Source organism: Dendrobates tinctorius, unplaced genomic scaffold (genome assembly GCF_039654945.1).
Source record: "Dendrobates tinctorius isolate UK_male_01 unplaced genomic scaffold, ASM3965494v1 ptg000028l, whole genome shotgun sequence".
NCBI lineage: Eukaryota > Metazoa > Chordata > Amphibia > Anura > Dendrobatidae > Dendrobates > Dendrobates tinctorius.
Window position 1 is genome coordinate 102256616 of NW_027361696.1, and position 25844 is coordinate 102282459.

Genomic DNA, 25844 nt, shown 5'->3' on the forward strand with positions numbered 1-25844 from the left:
TGTCAGATCGGCACCATTAGGGCCCCGTCACACATAACGACTCACCAGCGATCCCGACAACGATATCAACGTGTCATGATCGCTGGTAAGTCGCCATGTAATCGCTGGTGAGCTGTCAAGACAGACAGCTTCACCAGCGATCAGCACAGCGACGCCGACCGCGCGGCGTCGCTGTGTTTGTTAGTTACCAGCGCACTGATGTAGGAGGCTGGTAACTAACATATACATCGGGTATCCAAGGGACGTGTGTCCCTTAGATACCCGATGTGTACGTTAGTTACCAGCTCCCTGCATTAGCGCGCTGGTAACTAATGTATACATCGGGTATCTAAGGGACGCACGTCCCTTGGATACCCGATGTGTACGTTAGTTACCAGCTGATCGCTGGTCTCCCGCAGCGATGCGTGCTGGCCAGCGGGAGACCAGTGACCAAAGAAAACTTCTTGGCTTTCCTACAGCGATCAGCGATACCAGCAGGGGGGCCGGTCGCTGATCGCTGTCTCACACAGCGATCTCGCTGATGAGATCGCTGTTGTGTCACAAAACTTGTGATTCAGCAGCGATCTCGCTAGCGAGATCGCTATGTGGCTGGGCCCTTATACTGATTACAATGATACCTGGTAAATGAAATCCATCTTGTGGTGATTGTTTAATCTTTGTTTGCAATTTTGAGTTAATGATATGCTTGTGCTCCAGGGTGGCCTGTGGGGGGGGGGTCTTCATGTGGTTCTCTGCTTAGGTATTCATCTGTATGGATTGTGACAGGTCACTGATCCCTTAGTGACCTGCCCTCGAGTTTACATACTGCATATCTTACTGTTTGAAAAAAAAAATAATTACATTTATCATGCAGGCGCCTGCGCTCAATCTATAGTGTCAATATCTTCATTTGAGTTTGTGATATAAATTTCTTGAAAAAAAAATTCTTAATCAAAATGACGCTGGTGGTCGCCCCTGTGCAGTAGCATCATTCTGAACGTGCTAGATGCTACTGTGCAAGCGTTGACGCCATTTTGCTAGATGGAAAAAAATTGCCTCCTTCAAAACGGCACAGTCAGTGATGCCTGCGCAGTAGTGTCTATCAGCAATCCGATAGATGCTACTGCGCAGGCGCCACTGGCACCATCTTGATGGAGCAAAATGGCGGCAGCGCCTGCGCAGTAGCATCTATTGTGTTTCAAATTATGCTACTACGCAGGCGTTGCCGCAAGCGCCATTTTGATTAAGATAATTTTTTTTTTATCAAGAAGTTTATATTACAAATTAAAATTAAAATACAGTTAGGTCCATATATATTTGGACAGAGACAACATTTTTCTAATTTTGGTTCTAGACATTACCACAATGAATTTTAAACAAAACACTTCAGATGCAGTTGAAGTTCAGACTTTCAGCTTTCGTTTCAGGGTATCCACATTAAAATTGGATGAAGGGTTTAGGAGTTTCAGCTTCTTAACATGTGCCACCCTGTTTTTAAAGGGACCAAAAGTAATTGGACAATTGACTCCAAGGCTATTTCATGGACAGGTGTGGGCAATGCCTTCGTTATGTCATTCTTAATTAAGCAGATAAAAGGCCTGGAGTTGATTTGAGGTGTGGTGCTTGCATTTGGAAGGTTTTGCTGTGCAAGAAACATGCGGTCAAAGGAGCTCTCCATGCAGGTGAAACAAGCCATCCTTAAGCTGGAAAAACAGAAAAAACCCATCCGAGAAATTGCTACAACATTAGGAGTGGCAAAATCTACAGTTTGGTACATCCTGAGAAAGAAAGAAAGCACTGGTGAATTCATCAATGCAAAAAGACCTGGGCGCCCATGGAAGACAACAGTGGTGGATGATCGCAGAATAATCTCCATGGTGAAGAGAAACCCTTTCACAACAGCCAACCAAGTGAACAACACTCTCCAGGAGGTAGGCGTATCAATATCCATATCTACCATAAAGACAAGACTGCATGAAAGTAAGTACAGAGGGTTCACTGCACGGTGCAAGCCACTCATAAGCATCAAGAATCAAAAGGCTAAACTGGACTTTGCTAAAAAACATCTAAAAAAGCCAGCACAGTTCTGGAAGAACATTCTTTGGACAGATGAAACCAAAATCAATCGCTACCAGAATGATGGAAAGAGAAAAGTATGGCGAAGGCGTGGAACAGCTCATGATCCAAAGTATACCACATCATCTGTAAAACACGGTGGAGGCAGTGTGATGCTTGGGCATGCATGGCTGCAAGTGGCACTGGGTCACTAGTGTTTATTGATGATGTGACACAGGACAGAAGCAGCCGAATGAATTCTAAGGTATTCAGAGCCATACTGTGTGCTCAGATCCAGCCAAATGCAGCCAAACTGATTGGTCTTCGTTTCATACTACAGATGGACAATTACCCAAAACATAAAGCCAAAGCAACACAGGAGTTTATTAACGCAAAGAAGTGGAATATTCTTGAATAGCCAAGTCAGTCACCTGATCTCAACCCAATTGAGCATGCATTTCACTTGTTAAAGACTAAACTTCAGACAGAAAGGCCCCCAAACAAACAGCAACTGAAAACCACCGCAGTGAAGGCCTGGCAGAGCATCAAAAAGGAGGAAACACAGCATCTGGTGATGTCCATGAGTTCAAGACTTCAGGCAGTCATTGCCAACAAAGGGTTTTCAACCAAGTACTAGAAATGAACATTTTATTTACAATTATTTAATCTTTCCAATTACTTTTGGTCCCTTTAAAAACAGGGTGGCACATGTTAAGGAGCTGAAACTCTGAAACCCTTCATCCAATTTTAATGTGGATACCGTCAAATGAAAGCTGAAAGTCTGAACTTCAACTACATCTGAATTGTTTTGTTTAGAATTCATTGTGGTAATGTCTAGAACCAAAATTAGAAAAATGTTGTCTCTGTCCAAATATATATGGACCTAACTGTATGGATATTATAGATTGTATCATGCTGCAGTGCATGCACCGCCGCCTGCGTGATGAATGTAATTTTTTTTTTTAAACAATAAGATATGCAGTATGCAAAATAAGGGGTAGTTCAATGAGGGATCAGTGACCTGTCATAAGCCCATACAGATGAATACCTAATCAGAGCACCCCATTAAGACCCCCCACACTCACACAGACCGCCCCGGAGCACGAGCATATCATTAACTCAAAACTGAAAGTACAGATTAAACAACAACCACAAGACGGATTTCATCAACCAAGGCATCATTTTAATCAGTATAACAGCGCCGACCTGACAGTTTCTGTAGGTTACTCAGCACAATCTTGCGGACAGGTTCGCTTTAACTAGCTGGTCGGGAACTAAAGTGAGAGACCTGATTTGTCTGACATCGCCATTAGCCTGCTCCTTCCCAGAAGAGCAGAGGCCACATGCCTTTCAGAAACTGGGGAGCACAGTATACCCTTATCTGCAACACTCCTATTATGGACCTATAACTAATGCCCCTGAGGAACCTCTACATGCCAGAGGGGAAATGCGTTAGTGGGACGCACTGTATTGTTCAGATGGGTATCTTCTGTAGGGACTACTTGCATTTCTTAACTATTGCCTGCCTGTTTTATACATCATGTTCTGCAGACTGACATATTCCAAGATAATTGCATGTGGTGTATGTGAGCATCATGTTATGTGTGGACTGGCATACTTGGACTTTTATATGTTAATACCCCTCATTTCTAGGTGGGATTTTCAGTGGATGATTAGGGGGTTATCGAGGTGATAGAAATAAATAGTGGTGAGTGGGGTGCAATATCGACATGGCCTAGGGTGCCAACCTTTGCGGTCACAAGGGCTATTTTCCCCAGGTTCAGTGGGTAGAGAATTTTTCTCCTTATTGTCAGACCATACTGTATCGCTATCCATTCCATAAGTCATCCAGATTGATGCCTAAATATGTTGCCCACTTGTGAACCCTTTATATGCCATGTTCTCTCTTCTACTGCTTCAGTTTGTCATTTTGGGGTATTTGTTTTTTTTTCTCTTTGATTTTGTTGTATGCTGAGACCCATTGTGAATGTATTAGTATTTTAATGGATGTCTTCTAAAGACTAGTGTTTTCAGCGGGGTTAGTTTTTTTTGGGGATTTTGACTAATATTATTTCTTTGGTTGATGTCAATATTACTGCTTTGTTGTGTCAAGGATTTACCTGGAGGCCTAGTACTATGCACACAGGTTGTGCATTGCTGGTACAGAGGCATTAGGGTAAAGTAGAGATCGCGTATCATCTAGTGCGTGTTAGGTAATGGATTCCTGTGTATTTCTCGCTATTTCTTTCCGGTTAGCCTGTACATCTAGTGCTGAGAATGGTTGCCATGGTTATGTCGAGCTGGGAGAGCTGGCATCTCTCACTGGGTCACTATTGCCTCCTATCAGCGGAGGGCTCACACATTTAGTGTTGTGCAAAAACCATTTTATACAACAAATCGCAGAATTCCCCCTTGCAAAGCTTTTTATTTCAGGCCTCTAACCTGCAGTGACGTAATGTTTAATAAGTGACCTTTATATGGACACTAGATGGTGGCCCGATTCTAACGCATCGGGTATTCTAGAATATGTATGCAGTTTATTTTTGAAGATTTAATAATAATGTAATAATGCACCCCCCAATCCTGATATGTATGGTTCTCTCACCCCCAATCCTGATATGCATGCTACCCCTCAACCCCCTATCCTGGTATGCATGGTCCCCGACTCCCCAATCCTGGAATGCATGGTCCTCTCACCCCCCAATCCTGGTATGCATGGTCCTCTCACCTCTCTTTCCTGGTATGCATGGTCCTCTTACTCCCCTTTCGGGGTATGCATGGTCCCCTCACCCCCCAATCCTGGAATGCATGGTCCTCTCACCCCCCAATCCTGGTATGCATGGTCCTCTCACCCCCCCAATCCTGGTATGCATGGTCCTCTTACCCCCCCTTTCGGGGTATGCATGGTCCCCTCACTACCCACTCCTGGTATGCATGGTCCTCTCACCCCCCAATCCTGGTATGCATGGTCCCCCACCCCCCTATCCTGCTATGCATGGTCCCCTCACCCCCCTTTCTTGGTATGCATGGTCTTCTCACACCTCAATCCTGGTATGTATGCGCACCGTCACCTCCCTTTCCTGGTATGCATGGTCCCCTCACCCCCCAATCCTGGTATGCATTGTCCCCTCACCCCCCTTTCCTGGTATGCATTGTCCCCTCACCCCCCAATCCTGGTATGCATGGTCCCCTCACTCCCCAATCCTGGTATGCATGGTCCCCTCACTCCCCAATCCTGGTATGCATGGTCCCCTCACCCCCCTTTTTCTGGTATGCATGGTCCCCTCACCCCCCAATCCTGGTATGCACGGTCCCCTTCACCCCCCAATCCTGGTATTCATGGTCCCCTCACCCCCCTTTGCTGGTATGCATGGTCCTCTCACACCCCAATCCTGGTATGCATGGTCCCCTCCCCACCCTTTCCTGGTATGCATGGTCCCCTCACCCCCCAATCTTGGTATGCATGGTCCCATCACCCCCCTTTTTCTGGTATGCATGGTCCCCTCACCCCCCAATCCTGGTATGCATGGTCCCCTCGCCCCCCAATCCTGGTATGCATGGTCCCCTCACCCCCCAATCCTGGTATGCATGGTCCCCTCACCCCCCAATCCTGGTCTTCATGGTCCCCTCACCCCCCTTTCCTGGTATGCATGGTCCCCTCACCCCCCCTTTCCTGGTATGCATGGTCCCCTCACCCCCCCAATCCTGGTATGCATGGTCCCCTCACCCCCCCAATCCTGGTATGCATGGTCCCCTCATCCCCCAGTCCTGGTATGCATGGTCCCCTCACCCCCCAGTCCTGGTATGCATGGTCCCCTCACCCCCCTTTCCTGGTATGCATGGTCCCCTCACCCCCCTTTCCGTGTAGCCGCAACCAATCAGCGTCGCGGCCCTCTGTCCGTGGCCCTGTAGCTGCGACCAATCACTGCCGCGGCCCTCTAGCATGTAAAACAATAATATTAAAAAATAAAAAAAAAGTTATTCTCCCCTTCCGACGGCCTCCTGTCTTCTTTCCATGCGCCCGGCCTCGCGTTCCCAGTAAGTAATGCTTTGCGGCTTAGACTGCTGATGACGTCCGTCTTCTTTCTCGCTCTCGCGAGAGTGACATCATCAGCGGTCTAAGCCGCAAAGCATTACTGGGATCGCGAGGCCGGGTGCGTGGAAAGAAGACAGGAGACCGTCGGAAGGTGAGAATAACCTTTTTTTTTTTTTAATTCTCTCTTTTTTTTTTTTTACAGATTAAGGCCTGCGCCCGATTGAGCACTGCGCCTGCCGCTGATTGGTCAGCGGCAGGTGCAGCTTACCGTTACAAACAGCTGCGCCTGTCGCTGATTGGTTGCGGCCTTGCGGCCGCAACCAGTCAGCGACCTGCGATTTCGGTTACAGACAGACATAATAAGACGATTATATATATATATATAGATTCTCATCTCGTCCATTTTCAATGTTTAGTAGATATGGGTTCCACCATTGACACCTGCACCTGTCTCCTGGTCCGGACCCCGACACTGGCCACCTCCAGTGCAGAATCCTTATTCATTTGTGTGTGAGTTCCGACCACTGACAGCGGTGGGCTTCAGTGCCCGTTCTCCAATAGTGGCCTGTCCTGCTAATATGCCATGCATGGACCAGATGGTGAAACCCTTCTAAATGAATTAGAAAACTTCTTAGCTAGGTGTTAAACCATGTTTATTTTTGCTTCTCATATAGTATTAATGTCACTCAGTACAATTTTTTCTATTTCTCAGGCCCTTTGTTACCACTATTATGTTGCTTGTTACTGTTTTTGCACAATTTACCTATTGGCTGGCTCCAAGAAGAGGGTCTCACCTTCTCATGTCATTTGGATATTGCTCTTAGTGTTTTCGGTTCTCAGGCTCCACTTCCATGATTAGTGTTTGTTGAGTATTTGACACTGCAGAGTTTCCGCGCCTTAGTTTTATTGAGTGCTTTTTTTTTTCATTTAGTTTTTAGGTGTGTTTTTTTGACACTGCGTTTTTTTTCTGTTTGGTGTGTCATACTTTAAATAAAGCTGCTCTGTTTTTTAAACTTCCTGCTATTGACATGATTAGTTGCAGATTACTTGTGTTGCTGATGCGATTTACGCTCCGTAAATGCAGGAAAAAGGAGCACAGTGGGCATGAGATTTCTATAAATCCCATCCACTTTGCTTGTGCTGTAGAATGTGGCGTTTTTGACACAGTGAAAATACCCAGCGTTAGAACCGCGATAAAAACTCCTCATGGGAATGTAGCCTAAGGAGTCATGATTCCCACAAGACTGCACTGAAGTCAATATGAGCATCATTTTGTGGGATCCAGAAGGTTAAAATGCTAAATCAGATGCTGCGGGGGGTATATACCTTTTTTGGGGGGTTATGAAGAATGTGTTTCATTTTTGGGGGAAGGATAGGGTGATTAACTCTCAACTCCCTGTGACATAGGGAACCCTTGGCAGGAGCCATTAGTTAGCAATTTACATTTGGCCAGTCATAGACCCACATCTTATTCATCTTCTGTTAGGGAAGTAAGCAGATTTAAGGCACACAGTGCAATACGGAAGACTGCTCTTGACCTGTACAAAGTCGTTCCTCGACTCATGTACTGTGACATGCAAGCAGTGATTTCAGTGAGGAGAGCAGGGCTGTGTGTCATTACCTGTCTAACACAGGGAAAGCCAAATCTGACTTTCCCTGGGGGCGTGTTCTTTTCCCCCTGTCTGACTCCTCCTGCTTATGAATGGTCATAATCCTGCAGGGGAAGAAATCAACAACCCCAGGGATGAATTTCTGCTAACACTCCTTAGGTTTGGCAAAAATTAGAATCTAAATTTTAACATCTAATATTTTGTCACCAAAGATGAAAAAAACAAAAAAACAAAAAAAAACTATATTTTTACTCAGGTTATTCCGTAAAGTTTAACATGTTGAAACTGGTAATGTTGTTTTTAACACTAATACGTGATTATATCACATGTAAAATTTGTGAATGAGTATTTGTGAACATCCTTTTTAACCAATGCAATAATGTTTTGGTGAAAAAAATATACAGAAAAAGACTTTTAATGCAGCTACGTATTAAATGGAACCTGTCACCATGAAAATGCAGTCTAGTTTCAGGCCCCATGTTATAGAGCAGAGGGAGCTGAGCAGAATGATATATAGTTTTGAGAGTAATGGTTCAGTAAAACTTCTATTTTAAGGGAGTTGTCCACTACTAGGACAACCTCCTCTTGAACCAAATATTCGTCCCAGATAAAATAATAAAGCCTATCCTCACCTCTCATGTCGGTTCCGTCCCAGTGGTGTCGGCACTCTCACCTGTGCTCCCCGAGGCTGTGATATGTGACCCCGGCACCCAATCAGCACTGGCGTCACTGTCGCCTTCAGACAAACTGAACATGAAGAGGAAACCAGGCTGCAGCTGATCCCTGGCTTTCTCTTCATGTTCAGTTTATCCAATGGCGACAGTGACGCCAGTGCTGATTGGGTGCTGGGGTCACATATCACAGCCTCGGGGAGAGCGAGTGCCTACGGCATGGGAGGGTGAGTATAGGCTTTATGATTTTATTAAGGCCAAACATTTTGTTTAAGAAAGGATTATCCTAGGAGTGGACAACCTCTTTAATAATTTAATCCTCTGCTTTTTCCAGGATTTTAGGCCCAGTGGGCGGTCTGATCAGTGACTGACCGCGATCTATGAATAAGTGTGTATACAGAGATATCTGTCAGTCATTGATCTGCACTGGCCCCAAATCCCAGAAAGAGCGCAGGTATAAATGATTAGAACACAGGTCATTATGAATGTTTTCTCACAAAACTATATATATATCAATTTGCTCAGTTCCCCCTGGTCTATAACATGGTGCCCGCAGATTGGACAGCATATTCATAGTGACATTTTACCTTTAAAGAAGATGATAAAAAAGAACAAGTGTATATTTCATCCTCTTCCTGTGGAGGACAGTAGGCACAGCATCTTGTAGCTTGATGAGGGGTTGTTTCCGATGACCGGCTACACCCTTGTTTGTGATTTACACATAAAATTTGTGTTTATGATGCCGATGCAGGGGGGCCGGTCGCTGATCGCTGTCACACACAGCGATCTCGCTGGTGAGATCGCTGTTGTGTCACAAAACTTGTGACGGGGCCCTTAGAGTTCCACCAAGAACAGAATATCTGTAAAGTTACATTTACACTGTGCATTGTGTGGCCTTAAACTACCTCCCCCCAGCAATGTGTTTGCCGATCAGAGGTTGTTTAATAGACTGTTAAGGTACTGTCACACTAAGCGATATCGCTAGCAATATCGCTATAACTTGTGACGTTATAGTGATATTGCTAGCGACATCGCTGTGTCTGATACTTACCTACGACCCGCTCCCCCGCTGGTTATCGCTGATCGCGCGAGAACGTCAAGGACTGTTTCTCATCGTCAGCTTCCTGCTGGGCTTCCTGTGCAGAGACAAGCGACGCGTGGAGCCGGGCGGGAGGACGTCAGGATCGCCTGGTGTGACAGGTAAGTAGCGACCCCCGTCCCCAGCGATGTCACTGGTGAGATCTGCCTGTGTGGCAGCTCACTAGCGACCACTTAGCGATGTACCAGCGATCCTGACAGTACCTTTACACGCTAAGTGATTGGTAACAGCACGTTCAGTGATCACAGGTGGTCGCTGTCCTCAGCAGCACAGGTCTTGTTTACACAGAATGATGTGCTGCTGAGAATGGTGATGTTTTGTGCAAACCAAAAGATCATTTCACCTGACCAATGCTGGTTTTGGCTTGCTTGTTGGGTTATCTTGAAGCAAGTGTTCCTTGTAATGCTTGTTTGTGAAAATCGTGCATTGTAAAGGCACCTATAGGCTGCGTCCACATGTCCAGTAGTCATCAGTTAGAATGGATCCAGCAGCAATTCGTTGACAAAATAGTTGTGCAGACAAGTTTTTTGTCCCGCTAAAAAAAAATCTAATTTCAAATGGACCTGTATTTTTAACATTGAAGTTTATGAAAAATGGATCTGTTAAATAATAGCCTTCAGTTTTCTTCCATTTGAAACTGATCCACTAAGCAAAAAAGCATCTTTTTCAAATGAAAGAACATTGAATGGCTAATTAACAAATCTGTTTTCAATAAACTTCAATATTAAAAAAAAAAAAGTATCCAGTTGAAATTAGTTTTTTTTTAGCTGGACAAAAAAAACTATTTTGTCAATGGATTACTGCTGGATCCCTTCTAACGGATGATTACTGGACATGTCAACATAGCCTTAGGGAGCTTTTTTACTGTGTTTTGGCTCCCTTTTTTGATGCTGGCGGGACTCACATCCAAACCCCCCACAAAACGGGACTCTGATGTATGCGCCGACAGGGCCATAGACTACAATGGTGGAGACAGAGCGAACATGTGTTCTGACGTGCATCACGCTCAGACGCCGTGTACTACATCTGAGTGTCCATCTTCAGTAGGTGTATACGCTCGAAAATGATGCACCACAGAGCACGTGTTCACTCTGTCGGCACCATTGTATGCTATGGTCCTGTCGGCTCATACGCCCGAATCCCGTTTTGCAGGGAGTTTGGACATAAGCCTCGACGGGACCAACAAATGGATGCCAAAACGCAGTGTGAAAGCCCCCTTAGATGGGATGGGGTGATAGGAGATAAAGGAACAGATCATCCTGGTAAAATTAAATTGCTTTCTTTATAATGCATTTGGAGCAAACAAGTAATTGGCCCACCATTTTTGTTTCCTGAAAGTAGATTAATTAATTGCATGCCAAATCAACATCATTTTTGGTTTATTACTTTTAAGGTTTAGTCTGCAGGAACCTGTGGGTTCACAGTGTTCGTCAGTTTGGTTTGGCGGTAAGAGAACAAGATACATAAGGTAAGCTCAGCTACAGTGCGTATAAAATCAGAATGGAAGCAGTATAGGAAATGGTGGAAAAGGTGTGTGCCTTGCCACAATTCTGTCTCTGAGCTCCTTGGCCAGTTCATTTGACCTCATGATTCTCATTTGGTCTGACATGCACTGTGAGCTGTGAGGTCTTATACAGACAGGTGTGTGACTTTACAAATCAAGTCCTATCAGTTTAATTAAACACAGCTGGACTCCAATGAAGGAGTAGAATCATCTCAAGGAAATGGACAGCATGTGACTTAAATATAGAGTGTCTGACCAAAGGGTCTGAATACTTATGACCATGTGATCTTTCAATTTTTCTTTTTTTAAAAATTTGCCAAAATTTCTACATTTCTGGTTTTTTTTCCAGTCAAGATGGGGTGCAGAGTGTACATTAATGAGGAAAAAAATGAGCTTTTTTGAATTTACCAAATGGCTGCAATGAAACAGAGTGAAAAATGTAAAGGGGTCTGAAAACTTTCCGTACTCACTGTATTTTAGGCGCAGGTTGTATTTTTTCTCTTTGTACTCATCCCTCTTTCTTGCTAAGAATTCATGATGAAGGTAATACCGTAACTTAACCATTTAAGTTGAACTGCAGCCTTAACTGGAGTCACTAGAGGGCGCTGCCCTAATGCAGCCCGTGGTCCCTGCTCTGCAGCTTTTGCCATCATCATCTTGTTTATTAGGGCTGATCAGTGTAGTTTATGACAGTTGGGATGAAACTTTTGACAAGTTATTCATTTTTTGGTGCTTGGCACTTGCAGTCATACATAAACTTACAGTCAGATAGTTCTTTAGCCGCAGGTTTATAGCTGTGTATACATGTGTTGTCTATCTAGTTAGTACAGTTGGAAGGAAGGTTTCATTTCCATGCTTCTATTTGGAGGGTATTTAAATTAGAATTTTTATACTTTGTTATTGATGGTCCAAAGCAATCCACTTTCAATAAATAGCTCTTTAAAAAAAAAATGAGATTCCTTTTCCTTCACCCACCACATAGACTGAAGGAGCTGTAGTTCCATGGCAGCAAGCCATTTTACTAACCAGGTTTTCTAGTAGTGAGAATGATGGTAAACCCGTAATTAGAGATGAGCGAATATGTTTGGAAAACGATCGCTGGATCCGAATGAGTCATATTTGTACCATATTGGTGCCGATTTTATGTTTGACGATCTTTTCTGAGCACAGCTGCTCATCTGGTCTCCCATTGGTTCTAATGGCGTTCGGCAAATATTGTAAATACGGCGGTCGTAATCCGAACGGAATATTGAGCTATTTGCTCATCTGTCCCCGTAAGGTCGGCGCTGCGTTTTAGTATAACCACATTAGCTTCCTGATTTCCCAGATTGTACCCACATGTGTTATTATAGATGTATGTAGATCTAATGATATGAAGAGGGTTTAGAGACTCCAGTGATACATTTCTACCATGCAATCTGTTAGCAGAAATTACTCCAAATGTAAAAATGAATTAGACGTTAATTATAATGAAGCATCTAATAAAGTATAAGGAAACCTTTTGTAATCCAGTGTTTTTTGCAGCGGTTGTTTCTTTTAGACCAGTGTAGGTGTGGCATAGTCTGTTTAGACTGTATTGGACTGGGAAGCCATGGAACCAGCAGTAACATAGAGGCCCTTACAAATATGATTCACCTATAATAATAATAATAAACTGGATCGCTTGTTACATGAATGATGAGAGGCTGCCTTTGTAGATAGTGAATCAAGTGTATTGTGCCAACTACTGCTCATAGAGAAGAGTGGGAGGCAGCTCCGTTACAGGAGGCCCACCGGGGGATTCACCAGATCCCCGTGGGCCAGTCCGAGTCCCTGCCTCATTTAGAGGCAATATGATGCCATATCCTTTTATATGGGACGTTTTGTTATTGATCACTACCCACGTTACCGATTGTCTGGATGAAAGGGTTTTAGTACCATGCTGGACCTTAGTAGCCGTGAAAGCTCGCATTGTAAGAACCGTTGTTTTGTTTTTGTTAGCCACCAGTCATATCTCCAAGATTATTATTGTGTTTCTGTCACAGTAGATGGATGTGATGCTTTTTGGGGTCACCCCCTGGCCTATCACAGCCCTGTAACCAAGAGTGGGTCTAGTTTTGATGTTCTCTTGCTGGGGTCGCTCTGAGAGCTCGGCACGGTGTGTTGGCACAATTGCCAGCTCACTCTGCCTGCATGTCTTTTTAAAGACAATCTTGCTGTGCTGGGAAGATGGAAAGCCAATTGTAGTGACTGAGCCTAGCCCCAGCCGCCATGTGCTAAGTGCTTCTGTCCAATGTAGCGGCAGGCAGCGGTGTCCTGGGGTCCAGCAGCGGAGCCATTTATCTGTCCTCCCTGAGTCTCCTGGGCATTACATGGCAATTGACCTGCACCCCCAGAAGAGTAGGTAGTGTTTTTCTCAGCTGGTTGGCTTGGAGCCTCTGTGAGGGAAGGGGTTAAGGGCTCTGCCTGGCACCTCCCCTCAGTGTAAGTTTTGTAATGTGAGCTGCTTGGTTTTTTCTTTCCTCCCTTTCTCTCCCACTATCCCCCTCCTCCTCCTCCTCCTCCTCTGTCTCTCTCTCTGCCTTCTGGCAAATGACTGAGGCTGCCTTGGTGTGAATGTGTGTGTGTGTGCATGTATGGTTGTGTGTGTGGAGCAGCAGACAGCAAGCTCTGTAGACAGAGGACAGGGAAGGCTTGGTGCTGAGGTGAGACACATTCATCTTCTTCCCTGCTTGGCTGATGGGTTTGCTGCAGCACTGGGGGACTACATTGTGTCTGCTGCCTGGGCATGTGTGAAGTTAGATGCTGATTCCCTGCATTGTCTCTGGAGGCTGGCAGCACACCGCCAGTTGGCTGCTACATTGTGAGCCATTAGCAGGGAGCCCAGCTGTTATTGGTTTTGCCTGGAAATCTGGAGACAAGCAATTAATAATTGATGAGTGTTGTGCAGTAGCTGGACAGGCAGGAGAGAACTGAGCAGGGTGTCCTTAGAGGGGAGGCAGCATGATGGGAGCCTGCCTCACACATTACAGACTTGAGTCTGCCTGGCTTTTGTTCTGCAGCGGGAGGCTGTCTTGCCTGGAAGTGCTCTGAGACCTATGTGGTCCCCCCTCTGCCACAGAAGACCCAGAGAGTGGGGCCCAGGAGGGGTGGGGGGAAGTGAGCCGCAGGACTGGTGTGAGTAAACTTGTGGGTAAGTAGCCCTCTTTTTGTGCTGAGCAGTCTGCCTCTGCAGTGGATAGACTGCATGCCTTTGGCATAGTGCATTGTGGGTGGAGAGTTGCAGTGCATGGTGACATGATGCTATGTGTAGGGTTAGGGAAGGCGGGCCCAGCTCCTCTACCCACCAGTACAGGCACCTCTGCTGACAGAGAGGGGGCATTGGGCTTTGCTTCAGGAGCATGAGTCCTAGAGCAGTGTAGGATACTCCGTGCCCTAAATAAGACATGATGACCAATATTATTGTATTCCGCATGTCATTGCAGATTGGTTCTGAAAATATCGGCCTTCGGTCACGTAACCGTGAATTTACGGGAAAGTCATCTGATTGTGTCCTCTTGTGTGGACGTCTTCACTATCTGCAGGGATTTCCAGCGTCTTTCCTCGGCCATACACATATTGGGATGTTTTGGTTGATGGCCCCTGTGGCGCTGACTCTGACTTATAAAGCTTCCTTACAGTGCGTTAGGGATGGGAGATAGGAAGAGGAATGGATTGCCATACATCGCCGAGCATCTATTCACTGGGGCATGGGGTCCGGATGCTGCAGTTGTACACAGCGACAAGTCATGTGCATCACTGAGAGCTCGGACCACCTCTGCATGTCGGCATTTAGCAGTATACATGACGTTCACGGGCTTCTTTGAGATGTTAAAAAGTCCCAAACTATTAATCCTCGTTAATTATTATGGAAGACGTTTCTGTTTGACTCCTCAGTACTTTAATGTTGCTGGTCGTCATTTCCTGTGATCGTAGCGTATAATGTGTGAATTGTGTCAATGGCGCTGAGGTCTTCCAGATTTGTAACCTGTGAGCCCTCGCGGGCAGGGTCCTCCTGTACCAGTCCGGGACTCGTTTTGTGAAATATTACTGTACTTGTCTTGTTATGTATACCTCTTTTCACATGTAAAGCACCATGGAATAAATGCGCTAAAATAATAATACCGTAACTTATAAGTTGTAGGTGCTGTCAGGAGTTGACCTTCTGCAAGGCTGGGTAGTCTGGGGTCACTAACACACTGACACTTTCTGCTATTAACAGTAATGTTCATCACTTGTTAATAAATGGCCTACGCCAACTATGCGGGCATAATGCGGCTTTATTACAGATTCTCCCAATTATTGAACTATGAATACACAACACAGTGGTGTTCATTGTAGTCTGCAGCACAATCTGCAAATGTAGACATGATACTCTTTTCTTATTTTAAACCTTTTTTTACACTCCCTCTGCCTGTTTAGACTTGTGTGCCGGCCTCCTTCCCACATGACACCTCCAGTCAATCAGCGGCTGTAGCGACCACATGGGATGGACCACTGGGACCGCGTAATCGCCTGCAAACAGGAGTTTTGTCTTCTTTCAGGCTTTTTTAAACTTTAGGCAATAAAACGAAATACCTGCGCTGGTTAACTATATCCAAATATAGTAATACTAGACATATCCCTTTTGGGAACAAAAGAGCATAAATGAAGAATCAAAAATCAAATGCTGCATGTAATAACCTTGATAGATATGTATAATAAGAGCCACCAATTAGCTGAATGTGAGTTAATGTGCCACTTACTTTATATTGGTTGTAGAGCTGCAAATGGATCCAGCGTGTACCGCATGGAGTGATGGCTGTATCGCGATAATGGGAGCAGAGACGCGACACCAAGGAGGCGTCCCTCCTATAGATGGGGGTAACAGCCGCTGGATGTAAAAAACAATGGCGGCGCACTCTGGCCAAGAGGCGCCGCCGGCATACAGCGGCTGGAGCGAGGGCGGGGAGGTCAGGTGACGTCACCGGAGGGAAAGGATGGGAGCGCATGCAGGCCAAAATAGATGCCAACGCGTTTCTAAGGTCTACGGACCTTCTTCATCAGGGCTCTTTTGGGTGTGCACAGACCCAATATATATACCAGCAGCGGTTACCTTATATATATCCAACTTTTCCACACTAGGAAGCGCCAGTGTATATTTGTTACTTCTTTTTTAAACTTTGTTAGATTAGCACAATTTTATGTGGATCTGACACTCCTGACTTACCTGTGGACACTTGTGGATTTGCTATGAAAAGTGTCCCCAGCAAATTCATAATCTGTGAATTTACTACTCGGGTAAACCAAAAACTAGAATGATGGCAGGAAAAACACTACGTACAATACACATTTTCTGATGCGTTTTTTTGCTCTTTTCTGCAGAGTTTTTGCTTGCATTTTTCACTCATTATTTGAATGGTTGAAAAGCGCGGCAAAAACACTGAAAGAATAGGCATGCGGCGTCTTGGCAAAAATGCAGCAGGGCTCAAAATACAAGCAGCAAAAAAAAATCCAGCGTGCGCATGAGATTCCAGGAATGTCATTCATTTTGCTAGTACTGAAAAACACTGCCTGTTTTACACACCCATTACGTGGTGTGAACATACACTGAAATATAGAATGTAGTCATTGATCAGTGCATTGTGCGCTCCACAGTGTAGCGCAATTACATTGCACAGATTGTGTATTTATTATGTTTAGCTGAACCGAGTAACTGAATGTGTACAGTGTGATAGCAGCCATATGGATGAGGCATTCAAACACATTAGCTCTACACGGCTACTTCTAGCACAACTACAAAAAGTCAACCTAGCCATAGATATGACAGGTTTACTTGCCCGATCCCACCAATTTCAGCTATATCAAACTGCAACTTAAAACCTCATTCAGATGTACTGGCCCTGGGTCTCTTGATCTGAACTTGGCAGCCTCATAAATGCCTGAGGCTGTCAAGTTTTTGGCAGTAGACCTGCAGCAAATCCTGTATTTGGACCGTGTTTCATGGACATCTGAATGAGGCCTAATTACTATAAGGACTGACTAGCAATCCCTAGGGTGTGTTCTTTCAAGGAACACAAGGATGTGACCGTTTAGATTTTAACCGGTCTCTTGCTGGGTTCACATCACATTTTACCATACGTCAGGACTTCAATCTGAAACCCTGAAAACAAGATTCAGTCGCATCCACCAACGCGATAATTGATTTTAATTAAGGCAAAAGAAGTCACTTTGTGCTCTTTCTGACCTCAATTTCGGCAAGTTTCTAATGTATAAAAACGTATGCCCATGTGAAAAGGTGGACACTGCCGAAAATGAGGTCAGACAGTGCTTTCTGCCATTGGAGGATACATCTGAATCCTGTTTTTCAGGCCCTACGGAACCACTGGTGTGTGGCTACAAGTGATGTGAACCCAGCCTTATTCTTTATTCGGCCCATAGCTAGTTGGTGTTTATTAGCGTCCTCAATTGAAATATCATGCATGTGCCCAGCCATGCACATCTAGAGATCTCATAGTTGACAGCTTAAAGAAGTTGTCCACTACTTTTACATTGATGCCCTATTCTTAGGACAGGGCATCAATGTCTGATGGCCGGCACTTGGCACCCCGATCGATCAGCTGTTATTGGTGTCGGCGGCCGCTGGCTTGAAGTACTTACTTGCGGAGCTTGGCCATCTACTTGTGGCTGCCGCATGGTACTACATATCTGCCTCCTATTCACTTCAGTGGGAGGCAGATGTGCAGTAACAAGCCACCGCCACTACATGTAGACGGCCAAGCTCTGCAAATAAGTACTTCCGGCTGCCACCGTCACAATAACAGCTGATTGGCGGGGGTGCCGAATGCCAGACCCCGGCCGATCAGACATTGATTCCCTATCCTAAGAATAGTGTGTGAAATTCTGATGAGATTCCCTTGAAATTAATGAAAGATGTGTTTGTATTTCCTGTAGATATTTATGGACTTGTTTTGGCCTTTTCTGAAGAAGGGTCTTTAGTGGGACAACACTTCTCATTTAGTCAGTTGGAGGCACAGTTTTCCAAGGATAATATTTAGCGGCCTTACTGCTTTTCTTAGTTCTTATTAGAAGGATCTGTCCATAATTGATCATCTAAATTGTTGGAGCCCATGAGTTTGGACCACCAAAGGTTCTATAGGTGTTCTAAAGTTTTGGAAAATTAGCAAAGTTACAGTATTTCAGTCTATCTATTTGTTGCATTGTTAAGTATTAAACACACATTTTGGTATATTTCCCCTTTACTGGTAACTGAATTTACACAGATATTTTATTGATGTCATTTTCCTAAAATCTAGATGGCTCTGAATGAATCCACAAACTATCACTTTGGAAGAAACTGCTTTTTCTGGGTCTGCTGTTTTAGGTAAGGTCATTATTGCTTTGACATTTAGAGAGGATCCTGGCCCATCCTAGCAGCAGACAGATTTCTAGACATGTGTAGTATCCCACGACCTGTTGCTGGCCTGTGCCCAGTGTACATTGATGGTAAACTACTGGTGAAACCACAGGTCCTCTTCTCTGCCAGACCCTTGCACAGACTTGGCCTCTTGTTGGCAGCTGCACATAGAGCTGAAGGGTTTTTTTTTTTCCGCACTGAGGATACATAGACACTTTGGCTCCAACTCCACTTCAGCTTTGAGTTAGAATCCAGACGTTTTGGAACTCGCTGAAAAGAATTCCAGTTTTTCATTGCTGGCTGCAATGTTTTTATCTGTCACCTCCTTGGCATTATTAAATAATTAACACTTTAATTGCTTGTGTGCACACTGTAGCAGAGCAGTTTGTGCATGCTCTTCTGGCAATGTATAAAGCATTTATAAATGGTTTTTCTTTTCTGTGTCTTAGGTATAAATTGGGGAAAAAAAAGTCAAGAGTGAAAAATAGTTTGGAGCTTCTCTACCCTGCCCCCACTAATCTGGGCTTACTCTGGTCAGATAGTTCCTGCTGCTCTGTGTTTTCCCTCTGTGATGAGATTATTGTCTCATAGAAATTGGGCTCTTTAAAGTGACCATTGCTGAATAGAGCCTGTCTGCAGTTCTTTTTACTGGGTTACAAATTGGCATATCAATAGGACCAGGTGGCTTTACCCCTACCTCTCTAAGACTTCATCCTTGCCTCAAGCTTCTAACCACAAAAAGGGTGTTATAGAGTGTTGAGAGTGTACTCCTTGTTTACTGTGTAGTGGGTGTGAAGGGATGTAATCTCCAGTGGTAATGTATTGCCCAGCACTATTACTTTTACTAGATCAATTGCAGGATGCTTAAAAAAGAAAAGAAGAAAGAAACAAAAGTAACAAACAATGATTTCGAAGCCTATTTCACAACAATATTCAATTAATGGACAAAAGCTTATTTACATTGGACAACTGTATCTCAGGTAGAGTTTAGTATTAGTTCAATACCTCAACTGTCTTCAGGTGCAGTTTTCTTTCTGCTATGATAGAAAGTACTTGTAACCTATGCCAGGTTAGCACCTACAGTTTTGGCCAAAAGGATGGTAACATCCTTGAAATTGTTCCAGAAAATGAATTATTTCTTTCAGAAAATTATTGCAATTACACGTTTTGTTATATGCACTTTTATTTCCTTTGTGTATATTGGAACAACACAAACAAAAAAGCCAAATTGGACATAATTTCGCAACAAACCCCAAAAATGGGACTGACAAAATTGTTGGCACCATCAACTTACTATTGGCTTGCACACTATTAGGAATAAATAACTGCAATCAATCGCTTTCTATAACCATCAACAAGCTTCTTACATCTCTCAACTGGAATTTTGGGCCACTGTTCTTTTGCAAACTCCTCCAGGTCTCTCATATGTGAAGGGTGCCTTCTCCCAACAGCAATTTTAAGATATCTCCACAAATCTTCAATGAGATTTAGCTCTGTACTCATTGCTGGCCACTTCAGAAACTCTCCAGCTCTTTGTTTCCATCAATTTCTGGGTACTTCTTGAAGTATGTCCTATTGAAAGACCCTGACACTGGGCATTACATTGCGGCCCAAAATCCTTTAGTAATCTTCAGATTTCCTAATGCCTTGCACATAGTCAAAGCACCCAGTGCTAGAGGCAGCAAAACAACCACAAAACAAATTTGAACATCCACCATATTTGACTGTAGGTACTGTGTTCTTTTCTTTGGAGACCTTATTCTGTTTTCAGGAAACGGCAAAATGATGTGCTTTACCAAAAAGCTCTATCTTGGTTTCGTCTCTCCATAAAAAAGCTTTCCAAGCAGGATTATGGCTTACTCACGTACATTTTGGTAAACTAAAGTCTAGCTATTTTATCTCTGTGTCAGCAGTTTCATTTTATTCAAATGTCGACAGATATTTCGCGCTGACACTGAGCCTGCAGGAGAGCTGGAATTTCTTTGGAATTTGATTGGGGCTGCTTAGCCACTATCTGAACTATCCTGCTTTGCAGTCTTTCATTCATTTTTTTTCTGCCATCCACATACAGGGAGATTAGCCACAGTGCCATAGGTTGTAAACTTCATGAATATGTTGTGCCCCATGGACAAAGGAACATCAAGATCTCTGGAAATTCTCTTGTAACCTTGAGATTATTTATATTTTTCCATAATTTTGGGTCTCAAATACTCAGGCAGTTCTCTTCTCTTACTGTTCTCAATGCTTAGTGTGGCACATGCAGACACACGATGCAAAGATTGAGTCAAGTTCTCCCCTTTGTATCTGGTTTCTGGTGTGATTTTCATATTTCCCACACGTTACTTGTCACAGGTGAGTTTGAATGAGCATCACATGCTTGAAACAAAGTAATTTACCCCTAGTTTTGGAAAGGTGCCAACAATTTTGTCTGGCCTATTTTTGGGATTTTTTTTGTGTTTTTCCAATACCCACTAAGGAAATAATTGTGTCTAACAGAATGTGTGATTGCAATAATTTTCTGGGAGAAACACTTAATTTTCTTGAACAATTTCAAGGGTGACAAGACTTTCAGCCATGACTGTAGGTCGCTCTTAGAACACATAGTGAAAGGATTTCTCCACAACCTTTTCATGGCAGCGTCAGTGCGACTCTTAGCACCTCGACCGATCAGCTGTTCTTGCTGCCAACCGGATGTGAGCAGTTGCAGAGCTGCACAGCTCTGTGAACTATATGGTGTCTGCAACTGGGTACTGCACATTAGTCCTTATTCTATAGAATGGGAGTAGATCTGCAGTACCATAGACATTCGGTGTTTTTGTTAAATTAAAAAAATATATATATATATTTATATTTAATTTTTTTTACTCATTACATTACTTTGTAATGCTCGTTGCACCAATATACAGTAACAGGAAAGATATGTATCTTTGTACCGTGTTAGCCAATAGATAGAAGAATATTTAGAATTCAGAGTCCTCAGTGGTTGATACCTTTTAATGGCTATCTGAAAAGATAGTAACACATTGCAAGCTTTCGAGACTACTCAGGTCTCTTCATCAGGCTAGACTAATACAACATCTGAAGAGTCACATATTTATACACAAAACAGCACAGAAAAAGGACAATAGATAAGACAAGTGATGTGAAGCAGAATTGACTTTATGGGAGAGGGATAAACATTAAATATTGGAACAGTTCATAGATAACGAGTGTAAAAGTTTTATTACCCTCTGATTGGGGTCTGGTTCTGTGTTGTGTGATGACCCCAGAAGGTCTGAAGAGCAAATTCCTTAGTTGATGTAAAAAGACATAAATCCACGAGACACATTCATTCCTGCAAAGAGAGTGTCAAAAATGTTCATAAATTTGTACTCAGAGACTCTTCTGTCTCTCTTAGACTTGAAGTTACCTTTTAATACAAGTAATTTACAATTAAGTGACGTTTACAATCCATATTTCCAGACCCCCCACTGCTGTGTTTTAGGCAGCACCCTAATCTAAGAAGCATCATTGTCAGAAGCTCCCTGTCCTCCCCAACAGCTACAGGAACCTTTCCTTGCAACCAGAAAAAAAGTAAAACCTGTCCATTTATAATGACCACGGACAAGATAAAGATCCCCAACTCACATCAGGACTACAAGATCCCAGGTACATTCAGCTGCATCACATCTAATGTGGTGTACCTGATTATTTGTACTAAATGTCCAACTGGGGTCTGTATGTGGGGGGAGACCGGGCAAAAACTGAGAACAAGGATGAATTCTCATTGCCACACAATAAGAGAAAAAAGAATGGATCTTCCTGTGGCAAAACATATTTGTATCCCTGGTCATAGCATGAAGGACATTAAATTACTTGTATTAAAAGGTAACTTCAAGTCTCTGAGTACAAATTTATGAAAACTTTTTGTCTCATGAATTTATGTCTTTTTACATCAATTAAAGAATTTGCTCTTCAGACCTTCTGGGGGCATCACACAACACAGAACTAGACCCCAATCAGAGGGCAATAAAACTTTCACACTCCTTATCTATGAACTGCTCCAATATTTATGTTTATCCCTCTCCTATAATGACAATTCTGCTTCACATCACTTGTCTTAGCTATTGCGCTATTTCTGTGCACACAGCGTTTTTTTAGCGGTATTTTTAGCGGTTTTTCCTATAAAACAGCTAAAAATAAGCTTCCCATTCATTTCTATGCATTTTGCACTTTTTGTGCATATTGATGCACTTTTTACTGCGAAAAAACCGCATCGCGGTAAAAAAACGCAGCATGCTCATTAATTTTGCGGATTTTTCCGCGTTTCTGGCTAGTTCTATGCGTTTTGAAAACGCGCAGGAAAAAAACGCGCAGAAAAAAACGCGCGGTTTCTGGGAAGGGAGTCAGGTTTTTAAGCAGAAATTTTCTGCTACATGTGCACCTAGCCTAAGCCGATTTCTTCTTTCATGTGGGCCTAAAAATCCTTGATGACAGCAACATTATTTTCCCATGTAATTAAAGGGGTGTCTGAAATATGCCGTATGTTTAGCGACTAAATGATAGTATAAACAATCCTTTGTTTCAAACAATTTGTTTCAGCCTGTGAAAATGGACTTTTTAAACGAACGCTGATAACTTGGTATATCCTCAATTGGTGCTGATTGCAACTGGCGATCCACATGTGTAAGTCTGCCAAGAGTCTGGAATTTTGGGTTATTTGATGATGTTTTTATCAGAATGCTGGTCATATATTGACCCCAGGTTCACTGGTAAGCATCTTATCTGTCCAAACTGCAGTAGATCTCGTGAGCTGACAGTCACATGGAATAATGGGTGGACAATAAGATTTTTTGGACAACCATAAAAATAACAGGTTTTGCCATTAGCATGTACATCTGGCAATGCTGAGCATGCATCAGGCTGCTTGCTTTACTAGCAATCACAATGCAGTCATAAGGACTTGTTCTGTCTACTGGCTTGTTGTGTGCGGCACGGCCACATGGTGATCTGTGTACTGACTCTTGGCTTCCTGTGTGTGGCACGGCGTCATGCTGATCTGTGTACTGACTCCTGGCTTGCTGTGTGCGGCACGGCCACATGGTGATCTGTGTACTGACTCCTTGCTTTCTTTGTGTGTCACCGCCACATGGTGGTCTGTGTACTGACTCCTGGCTTGCTGTTTGCGGCACGGCCACATGGTGATCTGTGTACTGACTCCTGGCTTCCTGTGTGTGGCATGGCCACATGGTGATCTGTGTACTGACTCCTGGCTTGCTGTGTGCGGCACGGCCACATGGTGATCTGTGTACTGACTCCTGGCTTCCTGTGTGTGGCACGGCGTCATGCTGATCTGTGTACTGACTCCTGGCTTGCTGTGTGTGGCACGGCCACATGGTGATGTTTGTACTGACTCCTGGCTTGCTTTGTGTGGCACCGCCACATCGTGATCTGTGCACTGACTCCTGGCTTCCTGTGTGTGGCATGGCCACATGGTGATCTGTGTACTGACTCCTGGCTTGCTGTGTATGGCACCACCACATGGTGATCTGTGTACTGACTCCTGGCTTCCTGTGTGTGGCATGGCCACATGGTGATCTGTGTACTGACTCCTGGCTTGCTTTGTGTGTCACTGCCACATGGTGATCTGTGTACTGACTTCTGGCTTGCTGTGTGTGGCACAGCCACATGGTGATCTGTGTACTGACTCCTGACTTCCTGTGTGCGGCATGGCCTCATACTGATCAGTGTACTGACTCCTGGCTTGCTTTGTGTGTCACCGCCACATGGTGATCTGTGTACTGACTCCTGGCTTGCTTTATGTGGCACCGCCACATGGTGATCTGTGTACTGACTCCTGGCTTGCTGTGTGCGGCACGGCCACATGGTGATCTGTGTACTGACTCCTGGCTTGCTTTGTGTGGCACCGCCACATGGTGATCTGTGCACTGACTCCTGGCTTCCTGTGTGTGGCACGGCCACATAGTGATCTGTGTACTGACTTCTGGCTTGGTTTGTGTGGCACCGCCACATGGTGATCTGTGCACTGACTCCTGGCTTGCTTTATGTGGCACCGCCACATGGTGATCTGTGTACTGACTCCTGGCTTGCTGTGTGCGGCACGGCCACATGGTGATCTGTGTACTGACTCCTGGCTTGCTTTGTGTGGCACCGCCACATGGTGATCTGTGCACTGACTCCTGGCTTCCTGTGTGTGGCACGGCCACATAGTGATCTGTGTACTGACTTCTGGCTTGGTTTGTGTGGCACCGCCACATGGTGATCTGTGCACTGACTCCTGGCTTGCTTTATGTGGCACCGCCACATGGTGATCTGTGTACTGACTCCTGGCTTGCTGTGTGCGGCACGGCCACATGGTGATCTGTGTACTGACTCCTGGCTTGCTTTGTGTGGCACCGCCACATGGTGATCTGTGCACTGACTCCTGGCTTCCTGTGTGTGGCACGGCCACATAGTGATCTGTGTACTGACTTCTGGCTTGGTTTGTGTGGCACCGCCACATGGTGATCTGTGCACTGACTCCTGGCTTGCTTTATGTGGCACCGCCACATGGTGATCTGTGTACTGACTCCTGGCTTGCTGTGTGCGGCACGGCCACATGGTGATCTGTGTACTGACTCCTGGCTTGCTTTGTGTGGCACCGCCACATGGTGATCTGTGCACTGACTCCTGGCTTCCTGTGTGTGGCACGGCCACATAGTGATCTGTGTACTGACTTCTGGCTTGGTTTGTGTGGCACCGCCACATGGTGATCTGTGCACTGACTCCTGGCTTCCTGTGTGTGGCATGGCCACATGGTGCTTCTGACAGATCTTAATGTGACCTCACTTTGTTTATTGCAGACTTTGGCATCATGATTACTATGACTGAATGCTTTTGCTATTCACATGACTGGTGGTGTGGGCATTGCCATGGGACATGCCCAATATTTGGCTGCTACTACAGCATTGATATTAAATCAAATGAACGTGTCCAATGTCTATAAATGGATGCAGGTAGAAGGCTCACACTGTGTGCTGGAAGGTACACTACATGGGCAAGCTGTATGTGTAGCCTGTGCGAGGCCTAATACGCTGCTGACAAATCCACATCACAAGTTTTGAGAATTTAAGGTATAGAACGCAGACTATATGTAAAACAGCCATGGGGATTATCATTTTTTCGTGCTTTGCTGTAATTTACTGGCGACAGGATACATTTGCTTGGATGTAACTGCTTATTAAATTGAACCTCCAGCCAAAGTACCAAAATTACATACAGATATTTAATGCCCATAAGCACTGTATATCCTCGCCCCCCCATGACTGGTAGCTCTTTGGCAGCTTTCTGTGCACACTGCATAGACAATCAGTGGTGTGGGCGAGGTTATACAGAGCTCATGAATATGGAGGACTACCTGGCAGCAGGTTTACTAGTCCTCTAGTGATAAAATCACTGTATTATCAGCAAGAGGTTATCACAACTACAGCAAGCAGC

The 25844-nt window shown here is 44.4% G+C and overlaps 1 protein-coding gene and 1 long non-coding RNA gene across 11 annotated transcripts in view; both read left to right on the forward strand.

Moving 5' to 3' along the window:
• The window catches only part of ZMIZ1 (zinc finger MIZ-type containing 1), a 483419-nt gene that overhangs the window by 378093 nt on the left and 79482 nt on the right, over positions 1–25844 (forward strand). Inside the window, exon 1 of one of the 10 annotated variants that reach the window (XM_073571240.1) lies at positions 13505–13638. The exons of the other annotated variants lie outside the window; for them this stretch is intronic. The gene's annotated coding sequence lies outside the window, so the exon portion shown is untranslated. Of the gene's footprint in view, positions 1–13504; positions 13639–25844 lie in introns of those variants that run through there. 10 annotated transcript variants of the gene reach the window in all.
• LOC141085662 (uncharacterized) lies at positions 11172–15094 on the forward strand. The gene is made up of 2 exons (XR_012231358.1): positions 11172–13333; positions 14419–15094. It is a non-coding gene; the product is annotated as an uncharacterized lncRNA (long non-coding RNA).